The 17,790-nt window shown below is 50.7% G+C and overlaps 1 protein-coding gene across 1 annotated transcript in view; it reads left to right on the forward strand.

Moving 5' to 3' along the window:
- The first annotated feature begins 1,398 nt into the window (after nucleotides 1-1,398).
- The window catches only part of LOC122383341, an 82,560-nt gene continuing 66,168 nt past the window's right edge, over nucleotides 1,399-17,790 (forward strand). Inside the window, exon 1 of the mRNA XM_043369649.1 lies at nucleotides 1,399-1,723. The gene's annotated coding sequence lies outside the window, so the exon portion shown is untranslated. The remainder of the gene's footprint in view (nucleotides 1,724-17,790) is intronic.

The raw sequence follows: 17,790 nt of genomic DNA on the forward strand, positions 1-17,790 counted from the left end.
CTGCCAAAATCGCGGCTCTGCGGCCATTTTCCGCGAAGTTATTCACCAAAAACTGAGCCGTACCTTTGGGCACTTGACCTGACCTCAGAGGTCACCGGTTGAACTAGGACCTTAAAATCGGGTACCAATCTCTGCGTCTCGTAACGGCGCACACGCTCGTTTTTTCCGCGACGCGCTAGCTCCACCAGGGGCGAAACGGCGAGGGGGGGGTCGTACCCGCCCCCCCCCTCGGCCGGGGCGTATGTAGAAAACCAATAGGTCCGGCGAGGGTTAACCCTCGCCCGCACATGCCATTTTCCCATCCTAGAACGCACATGGGGGGGTTGCCACCCCCCGCGCCATTTCGTTCCTGTTGGAGATAGAGCTTAGCGGTAAAGACCAAAAAGATTCTTTGGGAAGAGAAAAATCCAATGATACCCAGTTTTACCTTCTCAGGTCAGTTTTTGACCTTCCAGGTCAGGTCAAACTAAAAAATGTTGCTGTTTTGGGTCACCGTTGAATATCAAGTGCGCTGCTTATCAAATACCGATGACGATGCTGTTTTCTGGTGCCAAGCCAGATAGAACCTCCTTGTCACACTTCCCGATCAGATTTTTGCTGCTGAGGTCATTTCAGGTCAAGTTAGGTCAAGGTCAATTATATGTGTTTCTATGTCTGTGTGTGTCTGTGTGTATACTGATGTGTGCACCGATTGTTTTTGGGTCCATATTACATGAAATCATGATCTGAGAAACTTTTACCGAAAATGCAGTCAAAAAAATTCACAAAAAGTAAATTCAGCTTGCCTATAACGCAATTATCTTAGATGACCTAGGTTGACCTTGACCCTGACCTTGACCCCTGTACATCGTCGAATAACATGTTCCATGATAGGTGGGAGGTAAGACTGGCAAAAAAGGCCGAAATCAGGGTGTCAAAAGCTCACTAGGCCCATGGCAAACGCAAGATGTTGAGAATTGGCCATTTGGGTCATGACATGACCTGAAAAACAAGGTCATATCTCCGAAACGAAAAATCACAGAAACTTGAAATTTTCAGTGGACATTAAGAAAGGATAGAGGAGCAGTTATACGAAAAATCAGCCTTCTATCTCTAAAAATGTTGAGTGCAGAGCAGAAAGACTACCTGGGGGGGGTGGCAACCCCCCCCCCATGTGCGGGCGAGGGTTAAATGTGTACTGTGACACTTATTACAGTGTCATGAAGCCTGTCATACACGGTTAAAGGTGTCAAACGCTCCCTGAACACCCATTATTGGGTATATAAAAACTCCGGTATGCAGAATAACCACTTACCCAGCTAACGGTGTTCAAATTGTTTTTCAGTGTGTCTGCCCGGGAGACACTGGTGCGGGGCCGAGGCGCCGTCCGTCCGTCCGGGCTGACATGTTTTCAGCCCCTCCGCTGCAGATAGCGGCCCAGGATGTGGTCCCCGCGCAGCGACCGACTAGTGCGTCAGTGTCCTCTTGCTGCGGAGTTGCGCCTAGGGGCGATTTTGCCGCCTAACGCGCTGTGCCATCGCCTCTACTGTCCGAGGGTCCGGAACTGGAGGAGATAGTGGGACTGGCGTCGGCGGCGAGCGCTTCCAGTGGTCACGGTGCTCGGGTGAGGACGCTTCCTCAGACCGCCGTCTCTGGGCCGAGGTGGCGGCTGAACGAGGAGGGCCGTCCACTACCTTTCAGACGAGGGTACCCTAGAAGCTTCGTCTTCAACGTCCTGCCACGAGTGAGTAGAATCGATGGCCAAATGTGGCTCTTGCTTGTGTTGTGCTGTTGCTGTTTCGAAGTTCAGGTCAAGAAAATTTTCGAAATGACGTCGCCATGTCTTGTCTCTTTTGGTCTTCTGTTTGCACTCACACTTTAGCTAACAATGCTATTTATTCCTGCCTCCATTCCAACAAATGCCGTAGCATGCTCCGAACCTTCCACAACCAATAAGGCACCGGACATTCACTCTCCTTCCTTCAGATTCAGATCCAAAATCCCTCACAAACTCCGCCGGTTTCCGAGCACTCCAAGTCGGCGCTTCTCCACTCGCGGCTCTGATTGACGAGGTGAACCACTCTACATGACGTCAACTGCACCAAGTCACCCCGACCCGTCCGGCCCTGCTTTCACTGGGGCCGACCGCGCCGGCCCGCCCGCCAACAAAAAGACGTCAGTCGGCCCCTCGTCCCGGCCCGCGGCCGATATACCCACCTGGCTGCCGTCTTGATGGATGACCTTAGCGGCGTCCCCCTGCCGCTCAGCGACGGGGCTCCTTCAGCACGGGGAGAGGGTGTTTGAAGGAGTTGGGAAGGTGCTTTGGAGTGGGTTACGACCGGTCGACTGGGTGAGGGCCGGCGTGGATCGGGCGGGGATGGGACGGTCCTCTCGGAGGCGATATACGAGTTTATCGGAGCCCCTGCTCTCTCTCCATCGTTCGCTGTTTATCGTAACCGTAATTACAGAGAACAGAAGGCCGATACTAAATTCCGCAACTGCCCAGCAATAGGCAGACGAGGAGGACATTAATTAGGCTTTATTAATGAACAGTAGTGAGCGCGCCCGGGGCGGCGGCGGCGGCGGCGGCTGAGTCGGTAGTCACTCCATCAGCGGTGTGACATGGGCTGTGTGTGAGGGGGCGCCGGCCGGCCGGCTGACTCTCCTACTGGCCGCGCCCGGGGCGGCGGCGGCGGCGGCTGAGTCGGTAGTCACTCCATCAGCGGTGTGACATGGGCTGTGTGGGGGCGCCGGCCGGCCGGCTGTCTGTCCTACTGGCCGCGCCCGGGGCGGCGGCGGCGGCGGCTGAGTCGGTAGTCACTCCATCAGCGGTGTGACATGGGCTGTGTGGGGGGGGGGGGGGGCGCCGGCCGGCCGGCTGACTGTCCTACTGGCCGCGCCCGGGGCGGCGGCGGCGGCGGCTGAGTCGGTAGTCACTCCATCAGCGGTGTGACATGGGCTGTGTGTGTGGGGCGCCGGCCGGCTGTCTGTCCTGCTGGCCGCGCCCGACGCCCCCGGCCGAGCGATCCCTGAGGGTCCCGCGCCCGGCTCTGTTCCCAGTCCGGCCCTCGGGGTGTAAGAGAGACCCGGACCGAACTCCTGGCGCCCAACTTGAGTTTCGTGTGGTATACAGTGCTTAGAGCGTTTCCTTCCCGTGGTGTGGCCTATTTTTCCTCGCGGTGGCTTACATGCGTCTCGGTTCACAACATGTCATCAGTCATGAGATGATCGGAGTATTGAAATCTTATTCAGAAATCTGACAGCGCTGTCGCTGACTAATTGACCCCGCCGGGTTTGACGGCACCGAATTGAGACGGTCTTCGTCAAACAACGTCGGGCTGTTGCCGGCTGCCGGCCAGGGTTGACCATGCAGCTGGTGTTGATGGTTTTGATGGCAATGATGGCTCCCGGTGTGACTGGTGCAGCGACTCTATCACTGGCCTGTATCGTGGGCCCGCGGCGGTGGGCAGTGGGTAATTGTCCCGCGCTCCCGCCCGTCTGGCGGCGCCGGGTGGCCCGATTCACCAGCCGCGGCGCCGGGCCGTGACGCTCCCCTGCCGCCGCGGTGACGGTCGTCACAGGCCGTGACGCCAGAGCTGACCGGCCTGCTCCGGGGAAGGGAGGCCGTCACACCGGCGGGCGCACAAAGGGGCCGCCTGCCGCACCGGCCGTGGGGGCGCAGCACACGTGGTCAGCTACACGTGCAGTGGGCACAGACGGGCGGAGGACTGAGCTACCAACACACTGCCGTGTGGTGACGTAGTGGAGCAACATGCAGCGGAATTAAGGCGTTATGCATTGAATGGCTCCTGACTTTCGATTTCCTTTTCGCAACTATTTGTCGGATTTTTAATGTCTGCATATCAAGAGAAAGAGTAGGGTTGGTGGGTTTCACGGTAAAAATATGCACGCCACCGTGTGCCACAGTTTATCGGTCAGGTCCCAGCTGCCATGAATGTGTCACACGCCTGACGAAGTGTATAGCAAACAGAGCTGCCGGGGCCCGTCAGCAGCTCTTTACAGATCAATGTGACTGCACCCTGATTGGTGGCAGTCCATGATGTCTTACAGTGATGATAACCTACCACAAGCCTTGGTGGCTTACCGTTGGTGGTAGACAGAGCCATTAGTGCTTTACCAGATCCACGGTAGAAAATAAATTTTCCGTGACAAGCAGCATGAGGTAGAAGCACGATTATTTCAAGCAAGGTTCAAGCTCTTTCGGTGTAAATCTAAAATAGCTTTATCAAAAGCACCGATAAATTCATTTTTGATTGAGGCGTCACATATTTATTTGACTTTTGCATACTTCACTGCAGGCTCAAATGCAAATGCATTTTTTTTTCAAATGCAGGCTGCAATTTTCAAAGCCAGAAAGTTGTCGGTTTTCACCCACGGAAGACGCGGCGCCATTGTCTCTCGGTATGTACCGAGGTGTGAGCAGCTCAGCTCAATTCCTGCAGTTTATCGAGAGGGGGCGGTAGTTACCTTGGTCGGCTCCCTGACAGTGCTAGCGGCAAACGACCAAGTGGAAGAAGGAATGTCGCCACCCACTGTGCCTTTTACATGGTCCGCGGGTCAACTGACATACCGTGCTAAATGGCCAAAGTTCCGGTACGGTGCTCCGTGCCGATTTTTGTTTGTCACCGACTCACTTTATTCTCGTTGAGAACAAATTTCGCACAGTGTCGCACAGGCGACCCGTGTGACCTTGTGCGAGTGTAAAATACAAAACACGATTTGTCAACGTTGTCGGCGGGCCGCCGAAGGACCTCGGTTGTCGTCCCGGCCCGCGGCCGCCCGCTGCATGGTGTGTCGTTTCGGGAACTAGCGACCCGCGGCCGGGCGCCGCGGAGACGTGCCCGTCATAGGGTTTTGGGGCTATTTTTTCACGTTTCGGTCTGAATCGTGAAAAGTACTGGTCGTAGCAAATATGTTCCCTAGTTTCTGAATTTTCAGCCCACGTGGAATGCGATAGGACAAAAGTCATTTTCGTACAGACAAAACTGTGCCCGCGTTTTTTGGTCAAAGTAAAAATGTTCAGCAGCTTTTAACACGTGGGCCGCCGCAAAACAGGGTACACCGGAGGACTTACGATTCAATATCTCCTAAGCCATCACAGATAGCAAATATGTTCCCTGGATCTATGTAGATAATACTTTAGCGAACACTTCAGGCCAAAAATTGTTTCTCGACAACTTACACCCAGTCCGCGTTTTTGGCTTAAATGCAATGCAACACAGCAGCCGACCTTGAGGGCTCAGTTAGCGAGTTCATTTTTTAGCGAGCACTTCGAGCATTTCAGCGTTCGATGAAATGACATATTTTTTCAACGCAGTCGTTTCTTCATTTGCATCTAAACGCGACCTATATGATAATGTGACTGTATCGTCACACTAGAAGGTGTAATTCATGGTAATTTATAGGGCTAATTCTCGGCGCACAGCAGCAGACGGACACCGACTGACCCACCATCTAAAGGCAGTTTGGCGAAGCAGTATCGTGAATCACAGCCGCGAGATGTCCCTAGCGTAGAACACCGTCTGTTTGCCCAGTTTAAATACGTGATGTTTGCCCTCTGTCAACCCCTCAGTCAAGGGGCAGGGGTCGCGGATGAATGGGCGACCGCCCGCCGCGCGGGGAGGGGGCTGCTCCCCTGACCCGGACCGCCACGGCATGGGGACGGTCCCGCACTTGCGTGCCTCACGTCGCCGCCTCACACCGGTCTGAATTACGCTGGTTTTGAGGAACCACCCATTGTGGTGGTGGGTGATCCAACACAGACCATGCCAGAACCCCACTGAGGGGGGTGTCACCCGTGTCAGCTGGCTCAGACCCACGATATCCCCATACCGAAAGCGACGTTCCAAAGAGCAATATGTCTTTAGTGGGTATTATTGATGTTTAATTCGAGAATTTGCCGGTCCCGTAGCTCAGTTGGTTAGAGCGTTGGATTCCGCGTGGTGAGAGCACGCGTTCCCGGTTATGACAGTCCGGGTTCGAAGCACGACGGGCGCTCGACATTTATGGGCCTCCTGACAGGTATGGTTGCGGTTGGTGGCAGGCCGTAGCCAGGCGAAGTCAGCGAGGGGACCGGCCGTGCGCGGCTTTGTGCGCACGTTAAACTTTGGACTCTAAATTCTGCCATAGAATCGGAATTGCGCGATCGGAGGGTAGAGGGCAGGGTCATCGCAACAAGCTTCGCTCAGCGGTGGCTCTGTCCTTGTGAATCCTTCCCATCAAAAGGTTCGGACTAAATTTATAAAAAAAAGAATGTATGCATGCATGTAAGCACATACCTACATGATGTGTTAAAGTACCTACTCCAACTGTACAACTTTGGCCTCTCAGCTCGAGGAATAAACTTTTTTACTTTAAAGACAGATTTTTAGTGACTTAACACTCGCACTTACATAGGTATAGCGGGGTCGAACGGACCCCCTCCCGGTTTTACGCGAATAATTCGCGCAAAAAGCGGCCGATCGCGACGAAACTTTCAGTACCCTCGATTTAATCAATTCTACACATACTCTAAAAATTTAATGACCCTGACCCCAATGACCTTTGACCTGTGGTCTGATTCTCGAGACCATGTTCGACCGGAATTGCGAATTGGCGTATGTCGGCTGAGGCTCACATTATCCGCGCAATTTCCAATCTTTTTTTTGGTGTGGGTTTCAAGGTCCCGTGAAGGTCAGGTCAAAGTCTTTGACCTTTGATGACCTTGCTTCACTATTTCGAGTTTTACATGTTTCTAGGGTAGTTTCTGGGGCTGATTTCGAATTCCCATTTGGAGATTTATGAAATAGTTTTGGTGCCCTCGTATGCTACGAAGCTGTCAATAGTGGTCAACACCTGCTATGGATGGCCGGCAGGTCACCTAATGGTTGACCTGACCTGACCTGACCCGACCTGGCCTAAATACATTAACCCGGCAGTTGCTGGGGTATTTCGCCACCCACCGTTTGCTGGGGGGGGGGGCGTTAAACGCCCCCAGCCGATAACTCGAGAACCAATAGGCGCAGCGAAACGCACGAGGCGGCAAACGAAAGAACGCGACAAGACGCTTCAGATGAGTACTTTAAAGTTGAATGTTGAGGTCACAGGTCGGGTCAAGGTCCGGTCAAACACCTAAAATCGGGCTTTCAGTAGCATGGACTTCAGTACTTCGCAATGGGCGCCTCTCGTCAGTAACTCTGTCAAAACGGTGCACAATCCATCATATAAGGCCTACAATAGTGTCGGCTTCATGTATGGGTCAGTCAAGCATAGGTCAGGGTCAAGGTCAGGTCAACCGGGTAGGCACATATCTATCCCCGAAAATCAAAACTGATATTCGGCAGCCCGTGACACATGTTTTATGGGTAATAGTCAGGGGAAGGAGGCTCAATTTTGGGCCGAATAACGCAAAATTGGGTAGAGCTTAGCAAAGGGTGGTTTCTGGGACAAAAATGACCGCTGAATCCGAATCTGACCGGTGCGCACCTCTAACTAATGTTGCACCACTTTCAGAGCACGTGCAACTGCGTGGTTCATCTTTTTTGGAGAATGGTACCTTTTTAATGAATTGCAGTGTAACGTCGTTGATATTTGAGATATTGTTTTGAGATTTTGTCCCTGTGCTACAAACACATGGCGTAATTGAAAGCTGAAGTTTTGCAATGTTCGGGCAGCCGATGACGTCAACGTGACGTCATTTACCTATAAATGAGTTGAAAAAGTCGTCTTGTCCTTAAAGTATTTAACTTTATTCCCGTCGTATGCAAATCAGAGAAAGGAAAATAATCAAACATGATCTATGAACATTTCTGAGTCGGATCATGCTAAAATCGTTTTTGCAGAGGTACATGTGAGTCACATTGAGAACGTGTCAGTCCAAGTCATCACCTGACAAATTTGGTCAAACTGGATCAAGTAGTACAGCAGATTGATGAATCACGTGAAATGGGATATTTTTATATCATTTTTACCGTGTTCTGGCGCTGCGACGGCATTTAAATCCAAATACTGTTGGCGTTGAATTGACTAAATATCGTTCCTTTGGTCTTATTTATAGTTCAAATTGTATAATTTTTCATTTATTTCAAGTAAATATCCATTCCTATGAATAACGGAAAGTCAGCGTGGGTTCAGCTTAGTCGTTACGTGCGTTTGGCTAGCGATACAAAATGATCCAGAATTGTGCTTGTCATGAAGACTGGGAAAGAAAATAAACAGCTGTGGTTTATCAAAAAGGGCAAAAATCACCTTTGTAAGAAAGTGAAATATCTTAGATATTTGAGGAAAACAATCCAAGATCGAAGCGAGACCACACGATAGACGATGCAGGAACAAAACAGTACCTACAAAAATGATCTGAAACCGAATGCCTCCTCACAAACCTGTTTTGTATGAAGTGCATTTTCTTGGGACTACATTGCAAGTGAAAATTCATTTGTATCAAAGGAGCATGGATTAGTGATTGCCCTATAAAGTTGAAGCTTGGTGACATCTTCAACATGCATGCGGCTCGACACCATCAGATGATCTTGGAACACACATGGAGCCGTTTTAGACAAAGCTGCAGAATGCAGATTGATGATGACGGGCGCGACGAGCTGAATATGGAGCTCTCCCAACTCGCCCGTCTGAGTCCAAAAGAGATTGAATAGTACCAGCATGCGGCTGCTGGAGAAGGGAGAGCCGGAGCTGGCAGTACGGGCCATGGAGCTGGCAGGCCGGGAGTATGGACGCCTGACGCGACTCCCTCCGGACGATCCCGCTCGGAAGCTCATTGATAAGACACCGCCACCTAGACTACATTACAGAGCCCACCTTCATTGGATGCGGAAGAAACAGGAAGCCCAGGAGGTGGGAGTGCCGGCGCCGTCGCCGCCAGATGAGGACGTTGCTGGCCTCCAGCATCGACCCTGTTTCCGACGAGTGGGGAAGTGGGTGTGCGAGGAAGCTGGACTGGGTGGAGTGTCCGTAGCCCCACTAACCCTGCACCAGGGAGAACCGCCGTGGAAGCAGTACAACACCAACGTCCACTTCGGCTTGAAGCTTCCGAAATCTACCAAGAGGACTGACCCACCAGAATTACGGAAGACTGCAACCCTGGAGGCCCTGGCCGCCTACCCAAATCAAAACCTCACAATCTGGTCTGATGGCTCTGCCCTAGACGTTACCAAGAAAGGCGGCGGAGCCCTCCTCGAACTGCACCGTGAGGGACGCAAGATCAAATGTACCATACCGGCTGAAGTCGTATGCAGCAGCATGCAGGCGGAGCTGGCGGCGATGTCGGAGGCGTTAAAATGTTTCCTGGGACTGCACCCTCGCTGCCATTCGGTCTGTCCTGCTCTGCTCGGACCCCCTGTCCGGCCTCCAACTGCTCAGCCGAGGCCCAGCAGCGCAGGAATCGGCCGTGACACAGGGCATCTGGTCTCTCCTGCACTCTGCCGCGGCCGGGGGCAGAGCTATCAGTCTCCAGTGGATCCCGGGCCACGCGGGGGTCGAGGGTAATAAAGAAGCGGACCGCCTAGCAAACATCGCGGCGACAGCAGGCGACCAGCGCCGGACCCCAGTTGACCTGGCCTGTGCGCGCATCGCCATCAGACACTGGGCCGGCCGGCTCACCCTCGATCGCTCCAAGCATCACCCACATCTGGAGAACACCCCTGGCCACGACGACCTCGACCGATGGGGACAGACCACTGTCTCGCAGATCCGCAGCGGCTGCTCACCCCTGGTCCGGGCCACACTCTTCAGGATTGGCCTGGCCACCAGCTCTCTCTGCGGACAGTGCAGCGAAGAGGACACGGTCGTGCACCTGCTATGCGAGTGCCTGGCCGCGCAAGAACGCAAACCCGGCTCTGGGGGCCGCTCCCCACCCTCTAGGATGTGCTCTCGGGGCCGGCTAAATACGTCACGGAGTTTCTCGACCGAGTGGGGCGGATCACGCCACCTGTGGACCAGCCCCGGTCTGCCGCGCCCTAGGGCACGGCCGGCAGTGCGCGGAAGAAGAAGAAGGGATAGCCGGCTGACGCACCGGAACAGGTGCATCTATCCGAGTCCTGCGTCAGAACGACCAGTCGCTCTGCTCCGTCGACCTGGCCGGCGACTTCACGTACCGGCTGGTTGGCGTCGTACAACTTAACGGCGGTGCCAAGCACTCGGGATACTACCTATGTGCGTATGCCGCGTGGCGTGTACTGTACAGAATGGGACGGAACATATTGTATCATCACGACGAGACGCGTCCGCTGGATGGACGAGGCAGACGTCCTGGGCGAAGGCCACCGCCCAGGGTGCACAGAGTCACCGTGCCGGCGGCCGGCAGCCGAACGCCTCCTGATAGTAGCCGTGCTACATTATGTGTGTTCGCCTGTGCGTGTGTGTGTATACCTATGTATTTACCAAAATAGATAAATACAACCAACCAGAATCAAATTCTCTCCGGTTAATTGTTACGTGTTCTTCAATGCTCGGGTATGTGACGTCTAAGAACATGAATAACCACAAGACATTGATAAGAACTTGGGACATAACACATGTGAAACCCTCTGTGACGAAATTTACGCCCACCTTATTAGGTACGTATGCCAACGTAATAAACTAAAACTACGCCTGTAAAGAACACATCTAATTCTCTCTCGCAAGAATACAATGCCTTACGAATGTTTTGCGGCGCCAACACATATATGTATGAACGACTTCTATACCTTACTTTTAATTTCGTCTTGTGGCGTCCTGAAAACGTCATCAGTAATTTTTCAGCTGTAGCTTTTGATCAAACCACATAAGAACAATGAAAGCATTTTCCATACGATTATCTTGATAATCGGCCAAAGCGATTGGTAAACTACCTACATGACCATTTCCAGTCAGGTCATAACCTTTACTAGCGTGATAATCGACCTGAGCCAATGAACTGCGGTAAAATATAATCTTAGCCAATCAAAGCCAATTTGCATACTATTCGATGCGTCTCGGTGAGAGAATCACAACGATGGTAAAATGGACGACATACAAGCATTGTATCAAAAGTTATTGCACAAAAACTATTTGGGGTAAAAACGCACGCTCCGCGGATTTCGCCCCCTGTAGGCCAAAATGGTACCTCCATCCAGGCGATTTTTACTTTTTGCAACGGGGAGATATTTTCTGAGCATGCTCAATGCATTTTAAACGCGCCAATGAGCGTATCCTGTGAATAAAGTTAAATGTTTTGTTGTCACATCTCATTTTCTCGTCAATTTACGAATAAATGACGTCACAGTGACGTCATAGCTTGTCTGCGATATGCGTTAACTAGAATTTTCATTTACGCAATGAATTTTGACTATAATATTAAAGTTTTGGAATGCAACACAACTACACGACAAGTTTTATTTTAAAATATATAAAAAAGGTACCATTCTTCAAAAAAGAAGAACTACGCAGTTGCACGTGCTCTGGAAGTGGTGCAACATTAGTTAGAGGTGCGCACCGGTCAGATTCGGGTTCAGCGGTCATTTTTGTCCCAGAAACCACCCTTTGCTAAGCTCTACCCAATTTTGCGTTATTCGGCCCAAAATTGGGCCTCCTTCCCCTGACTATAATTTTGGGCGTAGAACACGAATGTGACATTCATTTTATCATATCTGTACGTGTTTGGCTCAAAAAGTTCAATTTAAGAAATGCATGTATCATGGTCGTGAAGTAGTCACGAGAAATTGCCAAGATTTAGTTCAAGATTTTGGAAAATGCGGAACGATAATCAATAATCGAAGATAGCCATTTGATTGTTCATGGTATTGGCAGTCTAATGGCGTTTATGGCATGTCTGTATGTCTATTTTGTGATTTTATATGATTTTTTGAACATATGCCGTTTTTGGTCGAAAACTCAGAAATCATGACGTCACTAAAACCTCGATATCTCAAAAATTTTCCGACCGATTTTTTTGAAACTTTGTCACAATAAACTTCAAACAATTCCCTACAGGTACCCAAAATTTGGCGCGCCTGCGGCGCCTCGTTTTATGCTATAGCCCCGCGAAAAAAAGTGGGGGCGTTTAACGCCCCCCCCCCCCAGCAACTCGCGGGTTAACCCTCGCCAGGCGAGGGCCTTTTCCATAACACAGACGGCGAGGGGGGATTGGTACGACCCCCCTCTCGCGATTTGCTCCTATAGCACTTAGAAACGCCAAATTTACAGGGTAGGTGGGTCCATAGAAGATCTCGCCCCTGTGAAAGTTTGGTGACTCTAAGTCAATATTTAGGGGGGTTTTGGGGGGTATGAGTGCAAAAATTTTGCTAAAACATGTTAAAAGTTTTTCGCTTATAACTTTTTACCTAGAAAATATAGAGCAAAAATAAAAGCACCAGTGAACTCAGGACGTCCGTGCGCATCAAATGATATACTTTGTTACCAATTTTAGTGAACTCTGGAGTTCAGTTGCCGCTAAGCTAGTCCAATTTCCCCTGACCTTGTACCGGTTTTTGTGACCTGGTGACCTGACCTGAAAAGACTGGGACTTCAAATTTTCAGCTGAAAGGTGCGAAAATGTTGCCCCAGAGGGTATGCCAAATTTGGCGGCGCTACGCGCCGCCGTTTTTACGTTATTTGCAAAAAACCTTAGGGGGGGTTGCATCAACACCCCCCCCCCTCGTCGGGCGAGGGTTAAGACATCCGGTATGTGATCAAAGCTAACATGAACTACGTGTTCAGCACCCCACAAAATCCTTTTTTCAACCTCACTTTACGAACTTCCAGCAAGTCCCGATTTTCCCGATTTTTGGGTCATTGACCTGACTTAGAAGGTCAACTAGTGACATTAAATAAGACCATAAAATTGGGTATCATCGGCTTACTTTCGTTGCGGGCAACGCGCTCGTTTTTTTCTGCGAAGCTCTAGCTCCATCAGAGGCCAAACGGCAAGGAGAATCCAACGGACCCCCCCCCCCCCCCCATATACGTTAGACGCTGGCAAACACGAATACGGGCGAGGTTTAAAGCGAAGGAGAAATATACGAGTGAACGGAACGCGCAAGCGAAGCGAAATCTTTTTAACCCTCGCCGGCACAGGCCATTTTGCGTCCTTCGACGGCACAAGGGGGGGTACGACCCCCCTCGCGTTTGCCCCTGATCGAGCTAGAGCTTCGCGGAAAAAAACGAGCGTGTTGCCCGTCACGAGAGGAAGCCGGTGATATCCAATTATAAGGTCCTAGGTCATCGGGCGACCTTCCAGGTCAAGTCAATGACCCGAAAATCGGGAAAATCGGGGCCTGTTAGAAAGTCGTAATGTGTGGCTGCTGTGGGATTTTCCGGGGTGCTGATCACGAATATCGTGTTAGTTTTGATCAGAGATGATGTTTCTAAGTATTTAAACCACGGGGACGGGTATTCGTAATACGTGTCAACCGCCTCTGACAGCTTTGTACTCGTAACATGTTACGGAGGCACCAACACTACTTCGTAAAATGTTCAAATGGTTGCTAAATTCGAATTCAGCTCCAAAAACTAGTCTAGAAACATGTAAAACTCGAAAAAGTGGACCGAGGTCACCAACGGTCAATGGCCTGACCTGACCTTCAGGTGACCTTGACATCCATCCAAATGCATGGGAGCAACATCAAATCACATGTTTGAACGTTCGAAACCACAAAAAGCTTGCAAACGCGCGGCTAATGCGAGCCGGCATACGCCGAATCGCGATTCCGGCCAAACATGGTCTCGGAAAGTAGGTCACAGGTCAAAGGTCATTTGGGTCAAGGTCATGAAATTTTCAGGGTAGGTGTAAAATTGATCAATGCGAGGGACTGAAAGTTTCGTCGCGATCGACCGCTTTTTACGCGAGTTATTCGCGAAAAACCTTAGTGGATAGTTGCATACCCCCCCCCCCCCTGTGCCGGCGTCCGGCGAGGGTTAACCCTCGCCGGACGAGGGGGGGGGGGCGGGTGCCGCTCCCCATAGGGTTTTTTCACGATAGCTCCAAACACGCTGGCGATAGAGAGCTGAAACATGGCATACCTGACCTTTGATTCAAGTCGGACCTTTAGACACCAACCGCATTTTTGGGTCAGGTCAGGTCACTGACCTATGACGTCATAAGTGAACCTCTGCACGGTCTTCAGATGTCGCAACTTCGCAACGCCCTCGCTGCCAGAGGAGATGTCACAGGGAAATGAAACTTGCAGGATAGTATCCATTATCAATTATCCATTATGTGTCTCACAACTTGTATATCTCGGATTTTTCCTAAAGGTCATATGAGGTCAGGTCATTCTCGTGACCTCACCATTATAAGTCAATGGGGAAAAATGAAAACTGCTATTCTGGCGCCGGGAACGATCTCCAAGTATCTCAAGCACACAGAATCGTGATTTGATGCACTCCTTGCAAGGTTATATGCGTCCCTTTTGCAATGTTGACCTTGTGTGACGTCATTTATGACGTCATCAAGGTCAGATTAGTTTTCGTCAATAACTCTTGATCAAATTGAGCTAGCGAGTCGGGAAGGCCACCAAGGGACTCAGGAAGACCTGCCGAATCGAATGATATGCGACATGACCTCTTTCGACCAACTTCGTGACCTGGGGGTGGTGACCTGACCTTGACCTGAGGTCAACACCCCAAGTTGACCTTACCCGGACAAAAAGTATATCATTCGACGCGCCTGAGCGAAACGAACACGATTCTGCCAAAATCGCGGCTCTGCGGCCGTTTTTTGCTAAGTTATTCACCAAAAACTGAACCGTAACTTGGGGCACTTGACCTGACCTCGGAGGTCACCGGTTGACCTAGGACCTTAAAACCGGGTACCAATCTCTGCGTCTTGTAACGGCGCACACGCTCGTTTTTTCCGCGACACGCTAGCTCCACCAGGGGCGAAACGGCGAGGGGGGTCGTACCCGCCCCCCCCCCTCGGCCGGCGCGTATGTAGAAAGCCAATAGGTCCGGCGAGGGTTAAGCAGTCGAAACAAGCACTGTTGGACAACTGACATGTGAATGAGACGTGGAAAGGCAGTAAAAACAGCGGCAATGCGTTCAGTTTTACAATAGGCAATCGATTGTGATGCCACATGAGTTTTACCGGTCAGGTCATGAGCTCGACCTTAAAAAATGTTCATCTTTGGATGATGTCGAGGTCAAATTACACACCAATCTACACCATTGGACGAGAGAGACATGATGCTAGCCGAGCTGATTGTTTTTAATGCCTATGTACCCACAACAATGACAACAATGCACCGCTTGGCTACGCTTGGCTTGCGTTCCAGGACCGTAGTGACGTCACAGGAAGGGACGCGGGCGGACCGCTGATGACCCGCCCGCTGTCAAAGGGCGGGCTGGGTTTGACGGGCGCACAATAGCGGCCGCGCGCGTGTTCCTGAAAGCGATAGCGAAGGCACGGGCGCCGGAAGGGTTGGACGCTTTGACCCTCTCCCAGACCTCCCGCTGTTACTGCTAAGGTTACTGCTACTGAGAAGGAAAATAAGTGACGGTGGTATTCACACAGGCTTTTCACTAATTTCTGACGTTTCGCACGTGTCGTCAACAATTCTCGTCCCCTAGAGATACTTGCACGAACATTAAGGTAACCGGCCTGTTAGCTTGAAACGCCGCCAAAAACATACTGCTCCATGGTATAATCTCTTCCATGCATGTGACCGGTCTGGAGCCTTTTCGCATTAGATCGATGCGTGTTTTTAACGATATAGGATCTCCATCGATCTTAGAATTTGCAATCTGAATGATGGGGTGAAGCAAGATTAGAATGGGTCTGACTGAGCCAGGACAGTAGAATCGGAGTTGAACCCAGAGTCACCAAAATCTTACTAACTCCGACTCCGGAGTAGAATCGACATCGCTAACTGAATGGCTCAAAGTTATACCCGAAGCGGAAGCTTGTCTGCCGAAAAATAGCCGTTTTCACGACGGGCTTTCTGGCGAGTGGACTTATATGGCAGTGTTCGCCATGGGCCGGGCCAGCCAATCGGTCATGGGCTGGGCTGGGTCACGGGCTGGGCTGGGGCTGGGCCCTCAAATATAAATAATCGATGGGCTGTGGTGAGTGTGGATGGGCTGGGACAAGGACTGTAAAGTGGACTCAGAGGTTCGCGACTGAGCTAAAAACAAAAACTAGCTTATTATTGTGCAAGACTAAAAAAAAACGAATGAAAGCATACATATATGTGCAATGTGCATTGTGCGTGCATGCTGCTCCCAAAAGATTGTTTCTTTGCGCCTATGGGTGACATATGTAATACCTGTTTGGTGTCCATGATCCATTCATTTTTGACGGGCTGGTCCGGGCTGGACGGGCTAGACCGGGCTGGGCTTCAACAATTTTACTATGCATGGGTTCGCGCTGGGCCGGGCTGTCAACCCATGGGCCTGGGTCGGGCTGGACTGGGATTTTGCGGCCCGTGGCAAACACTGTTATATGAACTAAATCTACAAAATATCTTTAACAGCAAATATGTTCATATCATGACTTTATTTTAGTGTTTTAACCCTCGCATTGTAGGGGTAGTTGGATGGACCCGCGTCCCGCCCCCTCGTTTTTTCGCGAATAATCTCGCTCAAAAAGCGGACGATCGCGACGAAACTTTCAGTACCCCAGAGTTGATCAATTTTACACATGCTCTTTTTCTTTCATGAACTTGACCCAAATGACCTTTGACCCCTGGCCTTTTTCTCGAGACCATGTTTGACCGAAATCGCGATTCAGCGTATGTCAGATCACAATGTCCGCGCGTTTCCAGTCTTTTTTGTGTTGTAAACGTCCAAACATGTCAAATGATGTTCGTCCCATGCGGCATGCATTACGGTGGGTGCCAAGGTCACGTAAAGGTCAGTTCAGGGTCATTGATCTTTGAGGACCTTGATTCACTTTTTCGAGTTTTACATGTTCCTGGCATCCGTTTGAACATTTACTTAGTATTTACGAGTAAGCGAGCGAAACGAGTCTTTTCAATATAACGGAAAAAATCTCAGTATGAGCGGCCCGGCCCGGCCTGTAACGCTTTTGAGAGGCTTATATCTCAGCAACCGCTAGAACGATTGGCCTGCGGTCTTTTTTGCTGGGTAGCCCCATCCCTTCTATCCCGTAATTGACTACTTTTGATACATCTCAGTGACCGCCGTGGCACGTGCCACGTGAAAAGTCAAGGGTGTTCAAGCTGTTTTGCAAAAGTAATGATTTTGAGAGGCTCGTATCTCAGCAGCCGCTTAAGCGATTGTCTTGCGGTAATTTTTGTAGGGTAGCTGCATCCCTTCTATCAAAGGTCGGATGCTCTTGATCTATGTGAGTGACCCCCACTGCACGTGCAAAATACAAAGAGAAGAGGTGCCAAATTTGTTCCCATTTCAATAACTCGGTAATTACTGGGGCGATTTCGCTGAAACTTGGCATACAGGTAGGCATCCACCAGGCTATGCATTCCCATGTGTTGCGGTTAACCCTATTAGTGGCAGGGGGGGGGGGGGGGTTGTTTTCATCCACCCCTCAGGTTTTTCGGGAATATCTCCGAAACCGCTGAAGCTACGATGCTGAAATTGTCTGACTTTTCCTTAAACTAAATTGGGCACATTCCCTGAAAATTTCAAGTTCATATCTTTACCAGAAGCGGCTCCAGAGCACTGGGAATTGGGGGATCCTATTCGTGAAGCGAGTCATTTGGGCGAAGATCACGATGCTGATGTATTATAACTGTATGCACCAGTTTTACGAACAGTGAATGAAAGGTATCATGTGATAGCATATACAAAGTTATTGTGCATCCTCTTTTGACACGTTTTTGCTATAATAGGCGGATCCAGGCGTCCAAAAAGGGGGGTTATGTT

The sequence above is a fragment of the Amphibalanus amphitrite genome, unplaced genomic scaffold (genome assembly GCF_019059575.1).
Source record: "Amphibalanus amphitrite isolate SeventyFive unplaced genomic scaffold, NRLGWU_Aamphi_draft 000161F_arrow, whole genome shotgun sequence".
In the NCBI taxonomy this organism is placed as follows: domain Eukaryota; kingdom Metazoa; phylum Arthropoda; class Thecostraca; order Balanomorpha; family Balanidae; genus Amphibalanus; species Amphibalanus amphitrite.